General features: G+C 38.8%; 1 protein-coding gene across 3 annotated transcripts in view; it reads left to right on the top strand.

The window, feature by feature from the left end:
* Positions 1-3,580: 3,580 nt before the first annotated feature.
* LOC137327459 (dual specificity tyrosine-phosphorylation-regulated kinase 1A) overlaps positions 3,581-19,380 on the top strand; it is an 86,494-nt gene continuing 70,694 nt past the window's right edge. For 2 of the 3 annotated variants that reach the window (XM_067993308.1, XM_067993306.1), the window contains exon 1: positions 3,581-3,820. The gene's annotated coding sequence lies outside the window, so the exon portion shown is untranslated. Of the gene's footprint in view, positions 3,821-3,879; positions 4,132-19,380 lie in introns of those variants that run through there. The other variant, XM_067993307.1, reaches the window with a different exon arrangement.

Here is a 19,380-nt window from a genome sequence, read left to right as displayed (position 1 = left end):
GGCAAAACAAGCTCCAGGCTCATTGGGAAGTTCTGTACCGTGGTGGAAAAATGCAGCAATGTAAATCACTTGGTCAAGATACCATTCCAGTGGTTGTCAACCATAACTGCATCACGTGAATATGTTAAAACCTTAGCTCGACCATGAGGTAGTGACCCTATATGTTCTGTCCACGCTGGAGGATGGCAAGGATGATGATTTCATTCATTTGGTAGCCAAGAGCAAAGTTGGCTGTTCAGTGGGGAATGACGATTGTAGCTTCTTGTTTGTCACCTGAATGGAGTAGGCCGGTTGAGAACCTGTTAGAGTTTACAGCCTCTATTCTTGGGAAATCTGGTTATGTGTGGCAAGTTGTTCACAGAGTGGAAAATCTAGAGGATGCTTATCCAGCAACATGCACATCAGTCCCATATAGCATGCAGGAACAGAGAAGAAAGTGCAAGAAATGTTAGAAGCAGGAGCTATTGATCTTTTGGCAGAGCCCCTGGGCTTTGTCAATGCTGCTCACTTCAAAGAAAGGTAAAATGACACGGTTTTGTGTAGATTATGGGAGATTAAGCAGCTGATGCATATCCTATTTCCTGCACAGAGGGTATCCTTGTGAAGCTAGGGGTACCCAACAACTGTATCTGACCAAATTTTATTGGCAGGTTCTGCTAAGTGATGAAGCCATAGTGCATTTCGTTTATGCAACACCCATAGGACTGTATTGGTTTGTGGTTATGCTTTTTGGGATGAAGAATATGTCAGCTACATTACAGCGGCTGGTGGATTCCATCCTTATACAAGCTGGTGTTACGCGCTGATGTAGAAAGTTAATATAGTTATATTTTGCTGGAACTGGGATGAACACCTTCTCCACATTGAAGATTTACTGGCCTGATTCCAGAAGGCAGAGCTTATAGTGAAGGCAGAAAAAAGCTTTGTGGGCATAGTTGAGGCACTGTACCTTGGGTACCAATGAAAGAAAAAAGACTTGCATTTATAAAGCACATTTCACAACTGTAGGATATCCCAAAGCGCTTTTACAGCCAATAAAGTACTTTTGAAGTGTTGTCACTGTTGTAATGTAGGAAATGCGGCAGCCGATTTGTGCACAGCAAGGTCCCACAAACAGTAATGTGATAATGACCAGATAATCTGTTTTAGTGATGTTGGTTGAGGGATAAATATTGGCCAAGGCAGTGGGGAGAACTCCCCTGCTCTTCTTCAAAATAGTGCCATAGGATCCTTTACATCCACCTGAGAGGGCAGACGTGTTGGGGATAACCGAAAGACTTAGTGGATGCCATTGCTTTTTGGCATCATCTGAGAACAAAATGTCCAAGCATTTCTGAGAACAGTAGGTTATTACCGGAGCTTCATTCCAAATTATAACACAGCTACATCTCCAAGAGATCTAGGCTGGGAATAGCATTCGAACCAAATGGGCTGGTCAGCAAGCCGTCAAGACACCTTTAACAAGCCGAAAGGGTCGCTTTGCACAGATCCTGTCCTCGTCAGTCCAAGCTACATCTGGGAGTTTGCAATCCACATGTACCTGTCTGAGGGGGGTATGGGGACTGTGCTGAGCTAGATAAATGGTCAAGGGAGGGAACATCCTGTTTTTTTTACCTGCGCTGCAAGATGTTCCTGTGCGAATTGGCATAGTCAGTGATTGAAAATGAATGTATTAGCATGGTGTGGACATTGCAGATAATGCAGTGTATCTCCATGCATGCGTTTCACGGTATATTCAGATCACAATCCAGTGGTTTGTTTGAATTCAACCCGGGACAAAAACGCGCGTTTGCTACAATGGGGCATTGTGCTGCAGGCATGACATGCAAGGTCAGCAAATAAAAATACATATGGGTTACCTCACCAGGACTGACCCGTGGTGACAACTCACAGGCCGTGAGTACCCCGGAGAACCTCTTCAAAAAGGGGGCATTAAAGTGACAAAATCCATGATATGTGGATAGAGGCAGAACTAGTTTTGTACATAGATGTAATTAATATTTTGTGCTCTGTACAAACATTAAACGAAGGCTGATGAAGGGTCTAAGCTCGCTGTTTGGCTGTGGCGTGTCTAGTTTTCATCTTCAATTTCCCTTGTCCATGCAGCCCGATGTGTGAGCATGGATAGTGAATGTCAGCAATCTACTTGGTTATAAGTATCAGAGCCGCGTCCGTCCCGGTCCCAACCTGTTTTGGGTACTGAGAATAATTGCAATGACTTCTATTGCTGTCCCAGCCTGAGACTGACCAACAACAGAATCTAGAGTTTGAACCTGGGGCTTTACAGGTATGCGTCATTCAGCACCCCACTGTATGATTCAACTACCACTGGGTGATCGAACTCACTCACCATTTCTTTAAAAAAAAAATTAATTTAATGGGAGTGATTATGCCTTCATCAGAATTGCAGGTGATATATATAATATTGTAAGGCTAGCACGAGCTAATTAACGATTGATACCTGACCAGTTTCACTACTTATAACACAAGCAGGCTATGTGTGCAGTCTGAAGCTTGAGCCCGTTCCCCACGCAGTGTGTGCCAGACACATAACTCATGAGAACCGTGTCTGTCACGCCAGCTGATGCGAATGGAGTGAAGACCCGATCGCACGCCTGTTACAAAGCGACAATTTTAATTTATTGTGTGACCGAAAGCACTGTCCTTGCCAATATGGGAAAAAAAAAATACGAAGCCCGGAGGACACCTTTTAAGACCAAGTACATGGGATGAAATAAGTATTCACTGCGGTTTGGGAGGAGGGGATGAGGGTGGATGGTAAATCGTTGCCCCCCTCGGGCTGCAGAGGTGGCTTGTGAGTGTTTAAACTTCAATTATCAAAAAGACTCTCCCGTCGTTTAAATAACCTTCGGGCGATGGGTTCGCCCTGCAGCACGAGTCCGGAGGAGGGAAGCCCATTCTGTCACACCGTTTATATATTTCAGTGGGTTTGTAGGTCATCTTCATTTTTACTCAAACATTTTTTTTTTGTTTGAAGATGTGCAAATAAAACAGGCGCCTTACAATTTAAAAAAAAAATTAATAAAACTTCACTGGTGCAAGTTTATAAGAGATCAGCCTCTTTCCTCACCACCACCCCCCCCCCCCCCAAAAAAAAAGAAAGGTTAGTGTTCATGAACGAAATGAAATGGAGGGATTATGGTTTTTTTTGGGGTGGGTAAGTCTTATAAAAGTTTGCATCGATCTGTTACCAGCTCTTGTGACTAATACAATTATTGTTTTAAGGGCAAAAAAAAAAAATAGTGTAACCTTTGCAGAGACCAACCATAAAAAGCGCCCAGCAGGTTCCATGGCCGACCACTCCCTTTGCAACAAGAGTTACAGCGCTTGTGTGTTTTAAAAAAAAAGCCTCATTTAATTGACAGTTTCCATAGCAACAGGTCCCACCCTATTAATCAGTGCGTCATCCGGGGCATTGAGGCCGACATGGCAACATCCTTAGCGATAAAGGCCCCTCCTTTCCCCTTTGCTAACGTCAGCGCCTCATCCGGGGCATCCGATTTGATTGACAGTCTCTATAGCAACACGCTCCGTCCGCCGCCATTTTGTTATTAGAAGGGGAGAGAGAGAAAAAAAAAATTTTCACGGGCTTTCCCGCCTCGGAATATTTTTTTTTTGAAATTTTTTTTTTCCTCTGAAAATTTCAAAGGCGAGATCCGGAGATTCGGAGAGCGCGAGGAGAAAGTTGAGTTGTCAAAGGGTCGGAGGGGCCGAAGAAATCGGGTTGGCGAGGAGCGCAAGGAGGTGTAAATCGGGTTTGAAAAAAGGCGGCGCCGAGGAGGTGTTTGCTGTTGCGCAGGTTTGTAGTGCGCGCCATTTTGTGAAATAAAAAAAGAGAGGAAAAATAGAGAGAGAGAGAGAGAGAAGAGAGGGGAAAGAGGCACAATTAAAAAAAATAATAACTTACACTGAGGGACGAGGAGGATAAGACGAGCCTAAATTCTCGCACTGGAGATTTATTTATTATTTTCTTTCCCTTTCTCTTCCCCCCCCCCCCCCCCCTTTACCACCCCCCAGAAAGGAGGGGACTGTAAACCCAAGCGGCGGCTTCTCAGCAACGAGAGCGGGCCGGGCGACAGAGGGAGGGAGATAGAAGAGAAACGGGGAGAGGTTTGTGTGACTGTATTTCATTCTAATTCCTCAGCCAGTTTATTCATTTTTTTCACGGCAAGCGGCCTGACACTTATTTAAGACATTGTTATAATTTTTTTTTGGTTCGATTCTCTCTTATTTATTGACGTGTTAGCACAGAGAGAGAGAGAGAGAGTGAGAGGAAGAAGATGGACTCTTTTTTTTGACAGTGTTACTGTACTGTAAGTGGTACAGTATATGCTGCATACCCGAGTGTTATCCACAGGGCACAGCAATCAAGCATGAATTAGAAATTTACAGCACATTATTTTATATATATGACAGTTGTTAGTTATTTAGAGAAATTTTAATCAGAAATTCGGCTTGTGCTTGCTTAGGGAATATTTGGCTGGTATGAACTATCCGATGTACAGTTTAAGAACTCAGTACTGACACCCAGTCTATAGTTGTACATGGTGATTTATTTTTTTTTGCAATGGTCGCATCCATTTAAAAGAAGAAGGATTTAAAAAAAAATCCTGGTCGGGGTGATGTCTGATAAAAATGGCCTTTAAATGTTGTGCTGTAATAGACACAGGGCAAGGGCAAGCCATATAGCATGTTGAATATAATGAAAACGTTTTTAAAAATATGTTTCTAATATGCAGAGAGTGTACAGGTGATATAAACTTTTAACTTGTGTACAGGTGCAAGGTCCTGTGGCAAATTGTTCTACATTGAGAATTATGACAGGGTACAAATGTATGTTGAGATCTGGTACATCTGCAAACAGCAAACTAAAACAGCAGTAGACATAATTTAATTAAAATTGCCTTAAAGAATGGATGTTTACTTAAAGTGTTTCAATGTGGACTAACTTTGGTTTTTACATGTCCAAGGAAACATGTATAAGTTTTGTTTAGATTGTATTGCCAGTGAGATATTTAATCAATCCAATGAAAACTGCCCATAATTACCTTTTTGGGATTAACTTCTGGTCTCCTATGACAGGTTCAGCCCTGAGTCAGACTTGTATTAGGACTCATTTCAGTTGGTCTCATTTTGTAAAAAAGTGGTCCTTCCATAAATATAATCTTTACGATTAGTTTGTTTGATATACTCAGAATATCTTTTTCAGCAGAGGTCCTTACACTGATTATTGGATGAAATTGTGTTTTCTGGTTATGTATAGATTGCTGATGGGGGGGAAAAGAACTATTAAGTGCTAAATGTTTATACTTTTAAATGTGCGTAAACTTTATATATTGATCACATACAGAACTGATACTTTCATTTCAGCACCATGAAATATCAGTTTGTTGTGACATAGAATTAGATTGTCAGTCATGTGACATTTGATTTTTAAAGCTTGTGGAGTTGGAATAGCAGCGAAAAGTTCAGTCTTTATGGCAACATCTGTTTAGAAAGAAAGGCACTGTATGTGGAATTCTTGCATCCTTCTAGCCAGCATCAAAATAAGTTGGGCAAGATTCTGCTCCAGGCTCTGAATATTTACACTATGTTCACATACAGTTTGTAGATGACATGAAATTCAGAAATGTAGTAAACAATGTGGAGGATAGTAACAGACTCCAGGAGGATGTAGGCAGACTGGTGGAATGGGTAGACACATGGCAGGTGAAATTTAACACAGAGAAGTGTGAAGTGATACATTTTAGTAGGAAGAATGAGGAGAGGCAATATTACCAAAATGGTACAATTTTAAAAGGGGTGCACATACACAAATCTTTGAAGGTGGCAGGACAATTTGAGAAGGCTGTTAAAAAAGCATATGGGATCCTGGGCTTTATTAATAGAGGCAAAGAGTACAAAAGCAAGGAAGTTATGCTAAACCTTTATAAAACACTGGTTAGGCCTCAGCTGGAGTATTGTGTTCAGTTCTGGGCACCACACTTTAGGAAGGGTGTCAAGGCTTTTAGAGAGGATGCAGAAGAGATTTAGTAGCATGGTACCAGGGATGAGGGACTTCAGTTATGTAGAGAGACTGGAGAACCTGAAGAAGGTTAAGGGGAGGTGTTCAAAATCATGAAGGGTTTTGATAGAGTAAATAAGATCAAACATGTTACATTAAATATAGCAAATATACAAATACGTCACGTGTTAATATTTTATAAGTGTTCCCAGTGGCAGAAGGGTTGTTAACCAGAAGATACAGATTTAAGGTGATTGGCAAAAGAGCCTGAGACGACACGAGGAAACTTTTTTATGCACCGAGTTGTAATGATCTGGAATGCAGTGCATGAAAGGGTGGTAGAAGCAGATTCAGTCGTAACTTTCAAATGGGAATTGGATAAATACTTGAAGGGAGTTAAATTTACAGGGATATGGGGAAAAAGCAGGGGAATGGGAATAATTGGCTAGCTCCTTCAAAGAGAAGGCACAATGGGCCGAATGGCAGCTTCCTGTGTTGTACCAATATGATACTATGGTGCTTGGATATCTGATTTTTATTTTTATATCTGATTATGCCAGCCCTGGCTTAGTGGTAGCACTTGCCTCTGTCAGAAGGTCATGGGTTCAAGCCCCACTCCAGAGACTTCAGCACAAAATCTAGGCTGACACTCCAGTGCAGTATTGAGGAATTACTGCACTGTTGGAGGTGCCATCTTTGGAATGAGACGTTAAATCAAGGCCTCATCTACCCTCTGAGGTGGATGTAAAAGATCCTATGGCACTATTCCAAGAAAAGCAGGGGAGTTCTCTTTGGTGTCATGGCCAACATTTATCTGTCAACCAATCTCACAAACCGTTTAATTGGTCATTTATCTCATTGCTGTTTGTGGGACCTTGTGTGCAAATTGGCTGCTGCCTTGCCTACACTACATTTCAAAAAGTACTTCATTGGCTGTGGGACATCCAGAGGTAGTGAAAGGCGCTATATAAATACAAGTTCGATCTTTTATTTCTGTACACAAGAATTTGGCTTAATACATTCTAAACATTACTATATTAATGTGTCCATAAGTACACCACAATAAACTCTGCCACAACAAGTCTTTCAGCCTAAAGCTGAAGAATGGATTACTAATTGAGATGGCAATATAAATTGATCTTTGTTATGAATTTTAAAAAGTCAGGCTGGCAAAAATGTACATTTTCTAAATTATTCAATTGGTTATGATGAAACAAGTCCTGTAGAACATGCCACAGGTGAGAATAGATGATGTAAAAACTTGAAAATTTTGCCTGATTTTTGAATTTGATTTCTGTTGACGAATGTGAAGTCAATGTGTTGCAGTATGTACCCAATTGTTGGGTTAATGTTCTATGTGACACTAAGCTCTGCTCCCCTATTACTGTTCTGCTCACCAACCTTCATTGGATCTTTATTCACCTATGCATGAATATCAAAATCCTTGTCCTCATCAAATCTCCACCCTCATCAAGTCCCTCTGTGACCTTGCTTTACAACTCCATTCAGCCCTAGGTTCCTCTTGGCTTTTTCCGCACACTGAATTCTGGCCTTATTTGCGTGCCCCCGTCACTACTTTTGGCTGAAAAGCCTGCAACTGTTTTGGCTCCACACTGGAAAAGTGTCACTATACCCTTCTGCCTTGCTAACTCCTGCCCTTCTGTCAAAATCTCTACCTTTTTGATCTTCACCCTCCATTTCTTGGTGTCTGGTTATTTTCACTCCTGTAAAGCACTTCAGAACATCTTACTGTGTTGTTCTGGTGGTAGCACTAATCCAGTGGATACAGTGTGGTGGACTATTGATGGAGATTAGTTCATAGTCAGTATAAATAGTTGAAACCATATTGCTTACGGCGGTCTGTGTTCAGGAGAAGTTTTTTTTTACAGCATTGCTGTAGTGATCTGTTAATGAATCTCCATGTGTAGAAGATGCTGTTTTTAAAGTAAGTGTGTGTTTACATAGATTCACATTGTACCACAGAACTGACTTCCAGATTGCAAATGTACTTGTGCATATACCTCATACAAGAGAAATATGCTTCTTATTTGGCAGAACTCCATAAAATGGTACTTTTAAAAGCAAAATTGACTTGAGATGCTGTGTTCAGAAGGATGTCAGTATGTTAGTTTGTGTAATTTGTGTGTAAAAGACGACTGTTTGTGAACAGGATAAGCCATATGTTCATGCTTGTATGTTTTTGGTGGTGTAAGCTCTTGAGTTCCTGCAAAGAAAATAAAAATTAACATTACGGATGTGTGTTCCTTTTTTTCCTGTCAAAATTATTAAAATGAAATCATGACTTAATTACAAATATCAATTATCTGACCAAAACACTTTTAGAACTATAAAAATATTATTCATAGTATTCCAAGGAATAACATTTTTTTTGTGACCTCGGACACATGCTGAAAAGATGGTGCATCTGTAAAGCAGTTACATGCAGTACTCACTTTGCAGCAAAAATATTACTGCATGTCATCCAGGGCAATCCAATCTCACTGAGATAAGTCCATGTTTAGTACAAAAATCTGTGTGTGCTATATAGTATTGTACAGAGGCATACCATATTAGAATGACTTACACACTATTGCACTAAAATGTCATCTGTCGTACAAAAGCTGAAGCCTACTGGATATTCTGGACCATCATGAATGTGTTCATGTAGTCGTGTTTTCCTTAAGTGAGTCAGCAGTGCTGATTATGTCACAAAGACAGGACGTGAGAGTGGGATATGAATGAGACACTCGTGCGGATACAGTATAGGCACTTTAGATCAGTACGTTTGTCCCGATCATGGTTAAGATCTTTTCTGTTCGCCTTCATTTTCTCTCTTCTCGTTTCCTCTCCCCCTGCAACCCTATTCAGTAATATGACAATGTTATATTGGTGTTTTTTATTCCATCATCAGCACTGTGTTGTGGATTAGAAGATTCAATTTCTCATTCATCCCATTGGAGATAATTTAACCTGGTTTCATTTTTTTTCCCTGGGAATTATTTCTATCTTAGTTTTTCTTTGTAGAATCTTGAGATTTTACACCAAAAAACTTGCAAGGGTATGGGCATAGTATGTGTGTAGTTGCATTCATATTTTCATTAGGGTTTCAGTAAGTGTAATGGTGAGCATGTCACCAAGTTTCAGAATAGCTTTGGACATAAGAATGGTTGTCGGACTTCACATACTTGCTGATTATTTGCATAATATATTACATGAAATTACATGGCATGAAACAAAATTATGTCTGTAGAGTTTGGCAGAAACAAACCAATATGCAATTTTGGGATAGGTTTAGAATATAACCAGTCAAAATGCCACTTTCTAGCAGTTGTCTGCCAATTGAATAACATTCAGTGTGCTTTACTTTAGTAGACATTGTGTCCTAATTGGACACCAATATTGGTGATGGGTTTACCTATATTGGCATCTTGCACTTTTTCATCACGTTTCTCATCTACTGTATCTTTAGGAGAGTTAATTATTGTATGAATCATTGATTTTGTAATGCATATGTAAATTATGAATCTTGGCATTTTTCCTCCTTTTCAATATGACGTGTAGAAAAAGTCTAGAAAAACTGGCTGAAACACCCCTGCCTGTTAGTGGCAGTAGTTGCCCTTTTTAATGTTAGGATGAGAATGGTGGAAAGCTAAATAAAAATGTCTATCCATGAAAGTAGGGTTTACCATTCTAAGTAATAAAGTATTTACTGCTTACTTTAGTTATCGCAACAGGTGATCAGATCATTACCTGTCTAACTGCATTTAATGTATATTTGATGTACAGTTTTCTTGTAATCAACTGTTTATTTCACTGAAAATTTGTTGCACTTGCATCACAGATGCTTTTAATATCTTTCTGTAAATTATATGCTCATAGACTATTTCCAAATATGAAAGTACTTGAAAGGGGAAAAATCTTTCATGGTTATAATTTAAGGAAAAAAGATGAAATGCTGCTTGTGCCAACCACTGTTTTACTAAAGTTTTTGATCAACCAAGAGAAGCATAATGTGCTTTTAAAAAAAATTACATCAAACTTGTGCACAACTTCTTTGTCTCACGAACCTGCAGGCACAACCAAAATGGTATTAGGGGAGACTTCAAGACTTAAATCTAATCTTGAGTTCAATGCTGTTTATAAATTTGTTGATAATTAGACATATCCTTAACCCCTTTGTTACATGACTATCTTGTGATGTGTTCCTGCCAGCCATTTATTCTGTAATGGTTGTCTGTCAAATTTCACCACACCATGTTTCTAGAGGGACATCTGACTGATGTTGATCAGTAATATTCAATAATTGCCCCAGTGTTGGGAGAACTCATGGACTCATACAAGATTCATTAATAGAAATCATTATTTTTAATACATTTTTTTAAATCCTATTTGTTTTTATTAACTTGCATGTCAAAAGTGTTTGTGACTAAATATGAACCTATTTGTGCATCATTTATTTCTATCCAGTCAATTTTAAATTTTGTTGCATAAAACTAGGACAAAGAACCATATTTTGACTTAATTTTTCAGATCTTGTTGAATAAAATATTATAGATTAATGGAGGTGAGGGATTTAGTAGTTGTGTAAAACAACGAGGCTGATTTGGGTTGTTCCAGCATATAGCTGCTTGCTACAATGTAAATCTTTAACTTATCTTATGATGTAAGGATCGTTGTCAGTGATTTTAGTAAAGAGTAATGATGGGCAATTTTTATTTCTGTGAAAAATGTGTGGGATTGCAATGATACATTTTGCCATTCCAAACTTGAATTTTATCCAAAGAGAGCATTTTGAACTGTGGAAGACTGAGGTTAAGTACTGTTGCTTAGAGGTTTGTCAGTAGTGGTCTGAGCAGTTTGAATTGTTAAAAAGTATATTGCACAAGTGTGTGACTTTTGTTTCTCTTGCCCCCCGCGCCCCTCCCCCATATTCCACTTTAAAAAAAAATGTATTAAATAAAGAACAAATGTATTTATGCAGCACCTTATCATGTCCTTAGGCTATCCCAAAGGGCTTTACAACCATTGAGTTACTTTTGAAAAGCTCACTGTTGCGAAGGCAAGCACGCCAACCAATTTGCATACAAGATCATCTCCTTTCTCTTCGAGTAGTGCCTTGGGATTTTTAACAATGCCCTGAACTACCGGAACAGGAAAACAAAGCTTCAGTTTAACATCTCACCTGAAAGATGGTGCCTTCAGTATTGCACTGTAGTGTCATCCCAGATTAGGTACTCAACTCCTCGAGAGGAGCTTAACTTGATTACCTATGAAGAAAGAACTTGCATTTATATAGTGCCTTTCACAACCTCAAGATGCCCCAAAATGTTTTACAGGCAATGAAGTACTTTTGAAGTGTAATTACTGTTGTAGAAAACACGGTAGCCAATTTGCACACAACAAGTTCCCACAAACAGCAATGACAGATAACTGGTTTTAATAATATTGGTTGAGGGATAAATATTGGCCAGGACACCGGGGAGAAGTCCCCAGTCATCTTCAAGTGGTACCATGGGATTCTTTTACATCCTTGATGGGGCCTCGGTTTAACATCTCATCCGAAAAACGGCGCTTCTGACAGTGCAGCAGCCCTTCAGTATTGCACTGAAGTGTCAGCCTAGATTTTGTGCTCAAGTCTGAAGTGGGGCTTGAACCCATGACCTTCTGAGTCATGGGGAGAGTGCTACCAACTGAGCCATTATATGCATAGCAATACAATAAAACTCACATCTGTAAATGAGGAAAGAAATCACAATTTATGTTCTCACCTGGGGATGCCACAGTCATGATAAAATATAAAGCTATTGTATAAGACAATAGATTTGTTTACTAAAACTTAGTTTAAAAATTGTCAGTTATCAAAGTGTTCAAGTTACTTCATTAAAATCTGCCAGTTGGGCACACAGTGTTGTCCTAGTCTTCAGAGGTTCCTTTGGATTTATGCAAAAAAATACAGAATCCTAGCACTTATAAAGTGACTTGCACTGGTAATATTTTTATTTGAGCTATGCACTTATTAGCTCGTACTAAGTACAGTCAGCTAATTGTGCAGCTTTCAGTTCTTTCCTTAAGGTGTCAGGACAGTTTAAAATTATATTTATGCTTAAGTAGGGTTTCTAGGATTCACAATGCTGTGCTTCAATTCTTTTTTAAAAGGCTAGCTATTGTCTCATTTTCATCCTTTGTACAAAGAAATGGTATTCGTATATTATATGAAGTACCCGAGGTTCTTTTTGTACTCTACTCTGAATATGCCCATTAACATTCTAAAGAAATATTTCCATTCCCAGTATTTCACCTGATCTTATGAGATATCCCTCTTCGAATAATACTGGTGTTTTACCTCATCAGCACTATAATGAGATGGCATTCGAATCGTTAAAACCGCAACATGAGACTTGAATCTGGCATGTTAGGCTAAACGCCCTTTAAGCTTTGACTGAATCATGCAGGACTACCATACATCCTCAAGTAAAGCATGTGCAGCCTGATTGGGATGAAACCAGAGCACTGTGTGCATGCCTTGTTTCTTGCCGTGTACATATTAATATTGGTGCCAATTTGCTGGTCCTCAGGAGGCATTCGGACTTGTACTAGGAACAAGGTTGACCCCATTCAGTTTATGTTTAATGGCTCAAGCTGTTTACACTAGAGTTGATAGAACGTGAAAATGCACACAAGCCCTGTTTTTTTTGGAGGCTGAGAGAACAAGCGAAAAGGTGAGGTCATGGCAGTCCGAGAGAAATTGGTGCACTTTTATTTTGGCTATAATTTGACACCAGATTTACACTGAAACTTGGATGAAATTTGTTTGAAGTTATAAATGTGCCAAATGCATAGATCATTCTCCAAATGTGTAAAATGGAACTATAAAAAATGATTTGAGTATATAAACAGGTATGACCCCCTCATACCTGTTTAGTATGAGGGGTCATACTTTTTCTGTTGTTGTTCTGTATAATGCTGTTTTAATACACATTTACACAAGGAGAAGGATGAATGACAAGAATTAGCTTTTCTTCTACCAAAAACTTAATTCGCTTAGGATCTTAGTTTTGTTATTTCACACTAGTGATTTAAACATTGAAATTAGAGTGCAGTGGTTTAATTCTGTTGGTATACCAGTTTGGCACAGCTTAGGTTGGTAGGATGCAAGTACACTAATTATTTCTGCATGATGTGTTTGTGCTAGGTTAATATAATCAAGCCAGTTATCAAACTGGCAGTTGTGTATGTAATACAGTATTGTGCATTCATTTGTTTTGGTCTGATTACTGGATAGTTGATCAATGATTTGGCTATAAAGTGAACCCTAAATAAGCTGAAGGTTGTTTAATATGACGTTGGTGTGACACTGGGCTTGTTGGCATTATTACAGAGATTGTAACTGCTCCCAGTGTGGAATGCTGCATTTTTACATTGCTGGGTCAACCATTTTGAAAGCAACAGTGTATGAGATGATGGCTGGCGTGACCTTGTCATGGTTGATATTCTGCTATTGGCTGTCCTAATTTTAAGAGTGTTCAGAGACTATTTCCTGGTTTACATTGAGAATCACAGACAAATCTAACATTTAATATTTTCACTTTTTTATCCAAATCAATTGGTAGATTCATTCCAGGTTATATGTAAATTGGAAATAGAGCACAATATCACCTTTTGTGAATGTTGTTTTCATGTTACCCCAGTAATCCATTGAATATTTAATTTCAAGTTTTTCGGTTTGAGTGTAACTTTGGTCATGTTAGTTTTTTTTTAAAGTTTAGGTATATTTCTGTGCAAGTCAATCTCATTCATACCTAATTCCACAATTTTTAAAAATAACCAAATTGTATCATGTTTTAGTAGAAAATTGTCTACTAGTCATCTTTGAGTGTGTTGTGTACTAATTTAGTTATGTTCGTTTTAAGTCAGTAGTGGGTCATTTCATTAAATGCTTTTTACCTTAAATTAATTCATTAGTTTTTTAAAAATGAGAATGAGAAACGGCCATTCAGCGTATCTTTCATTTGTGTGTTTTAGGTCCCCGGTCCAGGACCTTCACTGGCCGCTTTTATCTCCCTTGCAAGACTAGATTAGGTCTGTCACCCTCTTTATAATTCATAGTTTAAAGATCTGATTCTATCCTTACTTCCCTTCAGATATTATCCAGTAAATATCTTTTTGTAAGTGTGCTCATTATGATGGTACGTAGTGCTTCAGCTACTTTTTATTCCACAGCTTGGAAAGTCAGATCAGGACTGAGTTCCCCATCACACTGGAATTATAACTAATTTATTTATTTGGGCTTTGGCTGTCATTTTTTTTGAGATCCAAACCCACCTGGATGAAGAAGCTTGGGCTAGGAGTGTTGAACTTAGGGCCAGTAATGAAGCTTTGGACCCAGTTACTGATGAGTTTAAGATTGGAAATTGAAGGGAAATCTACATTCTCAAAATTTATTCTTAACTCTACAATTTATTTAAAGCAAAAATTCTGTTTTCAGACCTTGCGAAGTCCTATTAAACTAAGCTTTGAAGTATTGAAGCTTTGTTGCAGCCCTACTTCAAACTGAGAATATTTTTGCGATGTAATTGAAATGTCAGTGCTTTACTACAGTCATGCTTGTACTTCATTACACCTGTATATTGTCAAATGTAAACATTTTAGTTTCCTATGTGGTTTTCAAGTGGCAATTGGAAAGCCATGTCATAATAGAAAAGCACAAAATCTTTAAAAGACTATACAAAATTTTACTTTAATGGAAAATGGAATATTTTAGGGATTCACGGGCTAATTTTCTATCTGGGCGGGCTAGAATGCTGTGGTCCTGCATCTTACCTCAAACTTTCAGAAAACCGATGACCTCTTGGATTAAGATTTTTTTTTGTGTGTGCCAAAGGAGCCAACAATCCAACAGCACTTCCTAAGTACATATTTAGTAGCTGCTGCCAGTTCTAAATAAAGCTACATGGACTACAATTTTTTACTGTATTTTTTTTCCTAATAATGTATTCCTGTGGAAAAGGGACATATGTTAGTTCTAGAAGAAGGATTTTAAAGTGTCAGTTTCTTTGCATGCTGGGGGCGGGTGGTGAGGGAACTCGTTTGAAGTTACTTTAAATTTTCCAATCCAGGTTAAGTTTGTAAAATAGGTTTTCTCATATCACTCTGAACTGACGCACAGACTTTGTTTTTATGTAACCTACAGTTGAGGTTTTATTGATTCAAGAAATGGAATGGTCAGTTGGACCCAGTGACAGAAAAATATTTGTCATGGAGTATTACATAAAGCATTTAAAAAAAAACTTGCAAAATTTTGGATGATTAGATCAATAATAGCGTCCTGGTAAAGCTGGTCTTATCAGACTGCAGTGTCTCTCGTATTCCTTCCTTCATTTTCCAGTTTTCTGCTTGCCTTTTATCATAGAATCATAGAATCAGAAGTTACAACATGGAAACAGGCCCTTCGGCCCAACATGTCCATGTCGCCCAGTTTATACCACTAAGCTAGTCCCAATTTCCTGCACTTGGCCCATATCGCTCTATACCCATCTTACCCATGTAACTGTCCAAATGCTTTTTAAAAGACAAAATTGTACCCGCCTCTACTACTGCCTCTGGCAGCTCGTTCCAGACACTCACCACCCTTTGAGTGAAAAAATTGCCCCTCTGGACCCTTTTGTATCTCTCCCCTCTCACCTTAAATCTATGCCCCCTCGTTATAGACTCCCCTACCTTTGGGAAAAGATTTTGACTATCTACCATATCTATGCCCCTCATTATTTTATAGACTTCTATAAGATCACCCCTAAACCTCCTACTCTCCAGGGAAAAAAGTCCCAGTCTATCCAACCTCTCCCTATAAGTCAAACCATCAAGTCCCGGTAGCATCCTAGTAAATCTTTTCTGCACTCTTTCTAGTTCAATAATATCCTTTCTATAATAGGGTGACCAGAACTGTACACAGTATTCCAAGTGTGGCCTCACCAATGCCCTGTACAACTTCAACAAGACATCCCAACTCCTGCATTCAATGTTCTGACCAATGAAACCAAGCATGCCGAATGCCTTCTTCACCACCCTATCCACCTGTGACTCCACTTTCAAGGAGCTATGAACCTGTACTCCTAGATCTCTTTGTTCTATAATTCTCCCCAACGCCCTACCATTAACGGAGTAGGTCCTGGCCCGATTCGATCGACCAAAATGCATCACCTCACATTTATCTAAATTAAACTCCATCTGCCATTCATCGGCCCACTGGCCCAATTTATCAAGATCCCGTTGCAATCCTAGATAACCTTCTTCACTGTCCACAATGCCACCAATCTTGGTGTCATCTGCAAACTTACTAACTATGCCTCCTAAATTCTCATCCAAATCATTAATATAAATAACAAATAACAGTGGACCCAGCACCGATCCCTGAGGCACACCGCTGGACACAGGCTTCCAGTTTGAAAATCAACCCTCTACAACCACCCTCTGTCTTCTGTCGTCAAGCCAATTTTGTATCCAATTGGCTACCTCACCTTGGATCCCGTGAGATTTAACCTTATGTAACAACCTACCACGCGGTACCTTGTCAAAGGCTTTGCAGAAGTCCATGTAGACCACGTCTACTGCACAGCCCTCATCTATCTTCTTGGTCACCCCTTCAAAAAACTCAATCAAATTCGTGAGACATGATTTTCCTCTCACAAAACCATGCTGACTGTTCCTAATCAGTCCCTGCCTCTCCAAATGCCTGTAGATCCTGTCTCTCAGAATACCCTCTAACAACTTACCCACTACAGATGTCAGGCTCACCGGTCTGTAGTTCCCAGGCTTTTCCCTGCCGCCCTTCTTAAACAAAGGCACAACATTTGCTACCCTCCAATCTTCAGGCACCTCACCTGTAGCTGTCGATGATTCAAATATCTCTGCGAGGGGACCCGCAATTTCCTCCCTAACCTCCCGTAACGTCCTGGGATACATTTCATCAGGTCCCGGAGATTTATCTACCTTGATGCGCGTTAAGACTTCCAGCACCTCCCTCTCTTCCAGTACACTCCTCAAGACATCACTATTTATTTCCCCAAGTTCCCGAACATCCATGCCTTTCTCAACCGTAAATACCGATGTGAAATATTCATTTAGGCTCTCACCCATCTCTTGTGTTTCCGCACATAGATGACCTTGTTGATCCTTAAGTGGCCCTACTCTCTCCCTAGTTACTCTTTTGCCCGTTATGTATTTGTAGAAGCTCTTTGGATTCTCCTTTGCCTTGTCTGCCAAAGCAATCTCATGTCCCCTTTTTGCCCTCCTGATTTCTCTCTTAACTCTACTCCGGCAACCTCTATACTCTTCAAGGGATCCACTTGCTCCTGATGGCTCATCCTATCTTGCCATCATTGGTGGTTCCTCTTCATCTCACATGGACTTAATGGTAGGAGCGCTTGCTTAAAATACACAACTGATTTAAAATACAGTACAATAATTAACCATTGCAATATTTTATAACAGCCATTATATTATTGAATTTTATTTGACAGTTTAGTTCCACTTAATTCTGAACAAGAATATTCCTGTGTAATAAGGAAATGTATCCAAAGATAACTGAAAATGGATTTGTTTGCATATAAGTCATATTTTTCCAGTAGACCAATTGAGTTTGGAGGCAGTGGTATTACTTTCCAACAAGTTAGTGTTTTCATATGTGCACAGAATACATTCCATGTAAAATTTAATGGCAGGGACTTTTTCGGGTACAAATTTAAAAATCTGTTTTGTTATTTGCACTTGGAAATACTTGTACTTTGTATTTTATTCATTTATGTATAATTAATCCCATTTTAAGCATTCCTGTTTATTTTTAGTTTTAGAGTAAAATTTGTGTTAGATTGATATTTGTAGAAAACTTGTGTGAACTCTACTTTCTTCAGAATTGCCTGTACTTCTTAACTGTTGGTTTGATAAGCCAGTGTCCAGTATAAATCTGAAAAAACTAAGTACATACCTGGTGAGCACTGAACTTTGCCTTTGATCTGTGCTGTTTTTTTTATCTCCCTTTTGGGCATATGATTGTGTAGATATACATTAGAGAGCTACCACCTTTCCTGAATGCAGGTAAAAACTGCATTCTAAATAGTGATCATATAAATATAACAGATTGCATTCCTTGTCAGTAACATTTAGAACAGAATGCTATTGTAGATAACAGACCTTACCCAAAAATGAGTAGAATGGTTGCTTCCTATTTGTATATTGGCTTATATCATCCTGTTCCTCACATCATAGCAACAAATGAATATTGCTATATTGACTTGCGTCCCTTTGTAATATCACTATTGGGTATCCCCAAAGTGCTCTTTGGATAATTTTCCATGAAAATGTAGTACTATTTGTGTTTTGGTTACTGTGTCATGTAAGGTTTATTTCCATTATTGGTGGAATGTATGCATCGGTGTGTTGTTAAGGGCTGTCACAAGATTTTTTTTTTGGAGGGGAGTAGGAGAAGGAGAGAAATAGTTATCAAGTAAAGTAACCTTTTTCACTTTTTATGAATGGTTATTAATTCAACGTGGGTCATTAGTTGGTGATTTTTTTTAAAAATCATGTAGCGAGAGGTTAATGGGTATAAGATTATTAAATTGCACTATAGTTGAAAGGCAGGGAGAAGCCAAATAGTTGCAGTGGATAGGCAGGAATTGAGCTTACTCCTTGTTATAAGTCGGATAGCCTGGTGGTGAAGGATAGAATACTAGAGCCTGGTCTTCAGTTGTTTCCAAGTCTTTATTCACAGAGCTCCACATTACACATACCACACCCTAGATAAACACACACTCATATATGGATACAAGAGGGTCCCAATTGATACACACCACCTGAATACAATTAACACTAATTGATATCACATGGATACAATTAACACCCCTGCCTAAACACTTGGAGTAATCTGTAAAAGCTAGGGAACAAATGTAGACTAACTTGAAACGGTTAGTATTGAAATTAATCACATTTTATTTGTGGTTGATTAGTGATCCAACTAGCAGTCAATATATAGTACAAAATGTTACTTGTTCCCTAGTGTAGTTTTTATCACTGTTTAGATCTTGATTGTCTGGTGCAGAACTATGGAGATATTTTTTTCAAAAAAAATCTCTTGTCATAGCAATTCCAGATTGATATTACCACTTACTGTTTGTCTATGGTTATAGTGATCAGATTTTAATGTGGCTGATGTTGGCTTGCTCTAGCAATATGTGTATAAATTATTCTTAGGCATGAGAAATCAGTACAGATGTTCTGTGTGCCTAAATATATACTGAAGTAGGATTTATTTTCTTTCCAATTTTTTTTGTCTCACCTTTTTTTCTCCTGAAAGTGATTGC

Source organism: Heptranchias perlo, chromosome 11, assembly GCF_035084215.1.
Source record: "Heptranchias perlo isolate sHepPer1 chromosome 11, sHepPer1.hap1, whole genome shotgun sequence".
In the NCBI taxonomy this organism is placed as follows: domain Eukaryota; kingdom Metazoa; phylum Chordata; class Chondrichthyes; order Hexanchiformes; family Hexanchidae; genus Heptranchias; species Heptranchias perlo.
Note: the sequence above shows the minus strand (reverse complement) of the source record. Positions and strands in the feature narration are given on the sequence as shown.